Below are 6,653 nucleotides of genomic sequence, written 5' to 3' on the forward strand. Positions count from 1 at the left end.
GAACTGGCCCACATGCCCTCCAAAATGGATCCTCCAGAGCCACACCGTAGGACTGGGCCTGCCTTCCCAAAGGAAATATTGCCCCTCAAGGTGCCCAATTCTTCCAGATTAGAAGAAAGCTGCAAGGAACCTGGACCCATCCCAAATTCGTAGACCACTCTGGATAAAAATGCATAATCTGACAACATGTTAGGCACCTCCGCCAGGCAGACACGCAGGTCAATGGCCCTAAGAAATTGAACCAGACCAGGCCCTCGTACCTTATTGGAACCCTAGCATAGGTTCTCAGGTCTCTGTCCCCAGAGGCCTGTTCTGGCATACCAACATATCATCCAACATGTTGTCCCTGAACCACACAACAGAACCCCTCCTGCCTGCAGAAGGAAAACTTGCTGTTGGGAGCTGTATCCATCAGCACTCAGGGTAGGAGAATCTTGCATAGCCCCTGAGACACCGCCACATTCTAAGGTCTCCCTGGACACCAAGTAGCATCGTGACGCTTAAGCCTAAGAAGCACTGTCAACTCAGGCCCCTTGAAACTTTGCCCCAGCCTCTGCGGATCGAACCTGCTCTGTTCCTTAGCTACAATTGTAGCAGGAGGTGGGCTTTCCAGGTATCCATGTGGAGAGCTCTGCTATCCAATCTTTCCATATGGTGGACGCTGTAGCCATTCAGCTGGACTCCCCCTGTTCCACAAAGGACACTTTGCTGTTTGGAGCAGCTCACAAGCTCCAGCGGGAGCAAACCTGCATGGCCTCTCCATGCCACCCCTCCATTCGTTGGCCATCCTGAACACAAATCCCAGCGTCAGCAGATATCTGACACTCTCCCTGACATAGGTGCTAGAGATCTCGAATCAGCCGCTACACATGGGAACTGCCATGCCTCGGCACTGAACTGAACCGTAGCTTGTGTTTTCAAATTTCTGTCCTCATACTCCTGGCCAGCAAGCCCTCCAGATTGTAAATTCTGAAGCCACAACACAGCCTTCTGCCTGCTGACCTGAAAGAAAAGGTGCCCTATAGGTCTGCCCAGAAACCCCACATGAGAATCCACCTGCACGGCCCGTGGCAGCACCCCAAGATCATAGGCCTACATGTGCACTAATGCTCTGTCAGACACAGCCAGGGCACCAACCTCTTGTAAGCCACCCGGATAGTGGGCCTCGTGTCCTGCAAGTGGGACCTGCCTTGGCCCGAGGCTTTCAACTCTTCCCAACCTGGGTATTCAGGCATCTCTCCCCAGACCTTAGCTCAAATGTCTGCCTATGTGGGAACCTGAAGTACAAAAGAGCAATCCGCCTTCCTCATTAGCAGGAAACGAGGCTGTTGGGATGGGTCTCCAACCCTCAGAGTGAGAGCCAGCAGTATGGCCCAAGAGATCATGCCAACTCAGGAGGGCCACCCTGGGCACAAAGAAGCATTGTGACGTTCAGCCTGGGACCGCTTTCAGAAAAGACCCCTCTGGAGCTGGACCTGTAGCCCCCAGAGAGTGCTTGCCATACCTCTTGGCCCAACTCCTAACCCTCGTTGGGGTTATCCAGGCGCCCGGACCCAGAACCGTCTCAGGAACCCCTGTTTTGGCGGGAACCCTGAGACGGAAAACGGCATTCTTCCCTTCCCCCAGAAAAAACCCAAACACGTGGGCACAGGGCAGAATCCTAGAGAGGAAAAATCCCCCATGGCCACGAGGGGCCACCCCTCGGTTCCATGGCCACCATAGACACAAAATCCAGCCAGAAAAGCCTGTGCTTCCTCCTCCCAGCTGCTCGAATTTCAAAACCCTAGGAGCTTCCCTCAGGGTGTGCATTTAGGGTTTGCGATCATCTCACCGCTAAACCTACCCCGAGTTTGTGTCTGTAGACTTCTCTCCCCAGGGACTTGGCCCACATGCCCTCCAAAATGGGGCCTCTGGAGCCACATCACAGGACTGGGCCTGCCCTCCCAAAGGAAATGCTGCCCCTCAAGGTGCCCAATCCTTCCAGATTAGAAGAGAGCTGCAAGGACCCTGGACCCAACCCAATTTCGTAGACCACTCTGGATAAAAATGCATAGTCTGACAACATGTTAGGCACCTCCGCCAGGCAGACACGCAGGTCAATGGCCCTAAGACAGACTATTGAACCTGACCAGGCTCTAGTACCATATTGGAATCCTAGCTTATGTTCTCAGGCCTCTGTCCCCAGAGGCCTATTCTGGCATACCAACATAGCATCCAACATGTCATCCCTGAGCCACACAACAGAACCCCTCCTATCCACAGAAGGAATTCTTGCTGTTGGGAGCTGGATCCAGCAGCCCTCAGGGTAGGAGAATCCTGCATGGCCCCTGAGCCACCGCCACATTCTAAGGTCTCCCTGGACACAAAGTAGCATTGTGACTCTTCAGCCTGAGAAGCCCTGTCAACTCAGTCCCCTAGAAACTTTGACCCAGCGCCTGAGGATCAATCCTGCCCTGTTCCTTGGCTACTATGGAAATGCGATGTGGGCTTTGCAGGCATCCATGCGGAGAGCTCTGCTATCCAAACTTTCCATATGGTGGACGCTGCAGCCATTCAGCTGGACTCCCCCTGTCCCACAGAAGGACACTTTGCTGTTTGGAGAAGCTCACAAGCTCCTCGTGAGCAAACCTGCATGGCCTCTCCAGGCCACCCTTCCATTCGTCGGCCATCCTGAACACAAATCCCAGCGTCAGTACTCGTCTGACACTTGCCCTGATGTAGGTGCTAGAGATCTCGAATCAGCCGCTGCACATGGGAACTGCCATGAGCTCGGCACTGAAATGAGCCGTAGCTCGTGTTTTCAGGTTTCTGTCTTCACACTACTGGCCAGCCAGCCCTCTGATTGTTAATTCTGAAGTCACAGCACAGCTTTCTGCCTCCTCACCTGAAAGAAGAGGTGCCCTGTAGGTCTGCCCCGAAATCCCACATGAGGATCCACCTGCACTGCCCTTGGCAGCACCCCACGATCATAGGACGCCCTATGCACAAATGCTCTGTCGGATACAACCAGGGCCAAGACCTCTTGTCAGCCACCGAGATAGCGTTCCCCGTGTCCTGCAGGTGGGAACTGCCATGGTCCGAGGCTTTCAAATCTTCCCAACCTGGGTATTCAGGCATCTCTCTGAAGACCGTAGCTCAAATGCCTGCCTATGAGGAACCTAAAGCACAAAAGAGCACTCCGCCTTCCTCATGGCAGAAAACCTGGCTGTTGGGATGGGTGTCCAACCCTCAGAGTGGGAGCCAGCTGTATGGCCCATGAGACCACACCCACTCAGGAGGGCCACACAGGCTTTGTGACGCTCAGCCTGAGCCCAATTTCAAACAAGCCCCCTCTGGAGCTGGGCCAGAAGCCCCCAGAGCATGTTTGCCATACCTCTAGGAACACTTCCTAACCCTCTTTGGGGTTATCCAGGTGCCTGGACCCAGAACCATCTCCGGAATCCCTGTTTTGGAGGGACCCCTAAGGCGGAAAACAAAGTTCTTCCCTTTCCCCAGAAAAAAGCCAAACTCTTGGGAGCAGGACAGAATCCTAGAGATGAAAAATCTCCCATGGCCACGAGGGGCCACCCCCACATTCCGTGGCCACCGTAGACACACAACCCAGACAGAAGAGCCTGCGCTACCTGCTCCCAGCTGCCCGAATTTCAAAACCCTAGGAGCTGCCCTCAGGGTGTGCAGATAGGGCCTGCCATCACCTTGCCCCTAACCCTATCCCGAGTTTGTGTCTGCAGACTTCTCTCCCCAGGGACTTGGCCCACATGCCTTCCAAAATGGGGCCTCTTGGGCCACATCACAGGACTGGGCCTTACCTCCCAAAGGAAATGCTGTACCTCATGGTGCCCAATCCTTCCAGATTAGAAGAGAGCTGCAAGGACCCTGGACCCAACCCAATTTCGTAGACCACTCTGGATAAAAATGCATAGTCTGACAACATGTTAGGCACCTCCGCCAGGCAGACATGCAGGTCAAAACTCTGAGACAGACTATTGAACCTGTCCAGGCCCTCATACCTTATCAGAACACTGCCTTATGTTCTCAGGCCTCTGTCCCCAGAGGCCTGTTCTGGCATACCAACAGAGCATCCAACATGTCCTCCCTGAGCCACACAACAGATTCCCTCAATCCCCAGAAAGAAACCTTGCTGTTGGGAACTGGATCCAGCAGCCCTCAGGGTAGGAGAATCCTGCATGGCCCCTGAGCCACCCCCACATTCTAAGGTCTCCCTGGACACCAAGTAGCATCGTGACGCTTCAGCCTGATAAACCCTGTAAACTCTCTCCCCTGGAAACTTTGCCCCAGCACCTGTAGATCAAACCTGCCCTGTTCCTTGGCTACAAGGGTAACGTGAGTGGGGCTTTCCATGCATCCATGCAGAGAGCTCTGTTATCCAGACTTGCCATATCGTGGATGCTGTAGCCATTCAGCTGGATTCCCCCAGTCCCACAAAAGGACACTTTAATGTTTGGAGCAGTTCACAAGCTCCAGCGTGAGCAAACCTGCATGGCCTCTCCATGCCACCCCTCCATTCACCGGCCATCATGAACACAAACCCCAGCGTCAGCAAATATCTGACACTCGCCCTGATGTAGGTGCTGGAGATCTCGAATCAGCCGTTGCACATGGGACCTGTCATGTGCTCGGCACTGAATTGAACCATAGCTCATGTTTCCAGGTTTCTGTCCTCACGCTGCTGGCCAGCAAGCCCTCCAGATTGTTAATTCTGAAGCCACAACACAGCCTTCTCCTTGCTCACCTGAAAGAAGAGGTGCCCTATATGTCTGCCCACAAACCCCACATGAGGATCCACGTGCTTGGCCCTTGGCAGGACCCCAAGATTATAGGCCGCCCTATACACTAATGCTCTGTTGGGCACAGCAGGGCCCCGACCTATTGTCAGCCACCCAGATAGCGGGCCCCATGTCCTGCAGGTGGGATTTGCCGTGGCCCGAAGTTTTCAACTCTTCCCAACCTGGGTATTCAGGCATCTCTCCCCAGACCTTAGCTCTAATGCCTGCCTATGGTGGAACGGGAAGCACAAAAGAGCAGTCTGCCTTCCCAATGGCAGAAAACCTGGCTGTTGGGATGGGTGTCCAAACCTCAGAGTTGGAGCCAGCTGTATGGCCCATGAGACCACGCTCACTCAGGAGGGCCGCTGTGGGCACAAAGAGGCTTTGTCACACTCAGCCTGGGCCCGCTTTCAAACAAGCCCCCTCAGGAGCTGTATCAGGAGCCCCCAGTGCATGCTTGCCATACCATATCGAGGCACCCAGACCCAGAACTGTCTCAGGAATCCCTGTTCTGGTGCGACCCCTGAAAAGGAAAACAGCCTTCTTCCCTTCCCCCAGAAAAATGCCAAACTCTTGGGAGCAGGGCAGAATCCTAGAGAGGAAAAATCTCCCATGGCCACGAGGGGCCACCCCTACATTCTGTGGCTACCCTAGAGACACAATCCAGACAGAAAAGCCTGTGCTACCTGCTCCTAGCATTCTATCCTTTCAGTCCTGTAATGCAATTCCTCCAGATTGGGGAATCTGTATCCACCTCACAGGACTCTTCCTGCCATGCAGAAGGAAACCATGCCCTATGGAGCTTCACAAACCACTAAATCAGGGGGAAAGTGCACAGCTCCGATGGCACCCCACTTTCATACTCCACCTGCACACTAATGCAATGTCTGATAAACCTGAGTCTCCTCCAATCAGCCACAGGGATATCTGATCCCAGAGCCAGTAGAATAGACCTGCCTAGGTCCTAGGCCCTAATCCTAACCATAGGTTAGAGTTTCAAGCATCCATACCCAGAGCCCTCTACTCGAATCCCTCCACACTGGGAACCCCTGAGCCACAAAAGAGAACTCTTCCTGTCCCCCAGTAGTAAATCTTGCCTTTTGGAGCTATGTAAAATCCTCAGATTTGGAAGAAAACTGCATTGCCCCAGAGGCCATGCCCATATGTGCAGACCGCCCTGGACACAAATGCCCATTGTGATCCTTAGCCTGAACCCCATTTTCAACACAGCCCAATGGGTAAATCGCCCCAGAGCCACAATATAAGGCCTGCCATGCCACTAGGACCTAACCCTTATCGTAGGTTGGGTTTTCATGCATCCATACCCATAACCCTGCTCTCAAATCCCTCCATATGGGGGACCCCTGAGCCATAAAATAGGATACCACCTATCCCCCAGAATAGACCATACTATTTGGAAATGCACAAATACCCCAGATGGGGACAAAACTCCATGACCCCATGAGGCCACCCCCAAATTCGACGGGTGGCATGGACACAAACTCCAGCCTGAGCGACGTCCTGACACTTGCCTTAATGTCCGATCCCTGGGAGATTGCCTCAGCCTCTGTACATTGGGTGTGCCATGCCCTTGGACCTAACCCTAACCCTATCTTGGGTTTTCAGACATCTGTCCCACGAATCTTGTCCTAAAACCCCTCCAGATAGACAACTCCAGAGCCACACCAAGAGACTCTGCCTAATCCTCATAAGGAAACCATGCTTAATGGAGCAGCACAAAACCCCAAGATTAGGAGATACCTGCACAGCCTACAAGGCACCCACATTTACGGAACCCAGTCCTGCATACTAATACACATTCTGTATCTCAGCCTGAGCCCCTCCAATCAGCCACCAATGTAGCTG

The sequence above is a fragment of the Lutra lutra genome, unplaced genomic scaffold, assembly GCF_902655055.1.
Source record: "Lutra lutra unplaced genomic scaffold, mLutLut1.2, whole genome shotgun sequence".
In the NCBI taxonomy this organism is placed as follows: domain Eukaryota; kingdom Metazoa; phylum Chordata; class Mammalia; order Carnivora; family Mustelidae; genus Lutra; species Lutra lutra.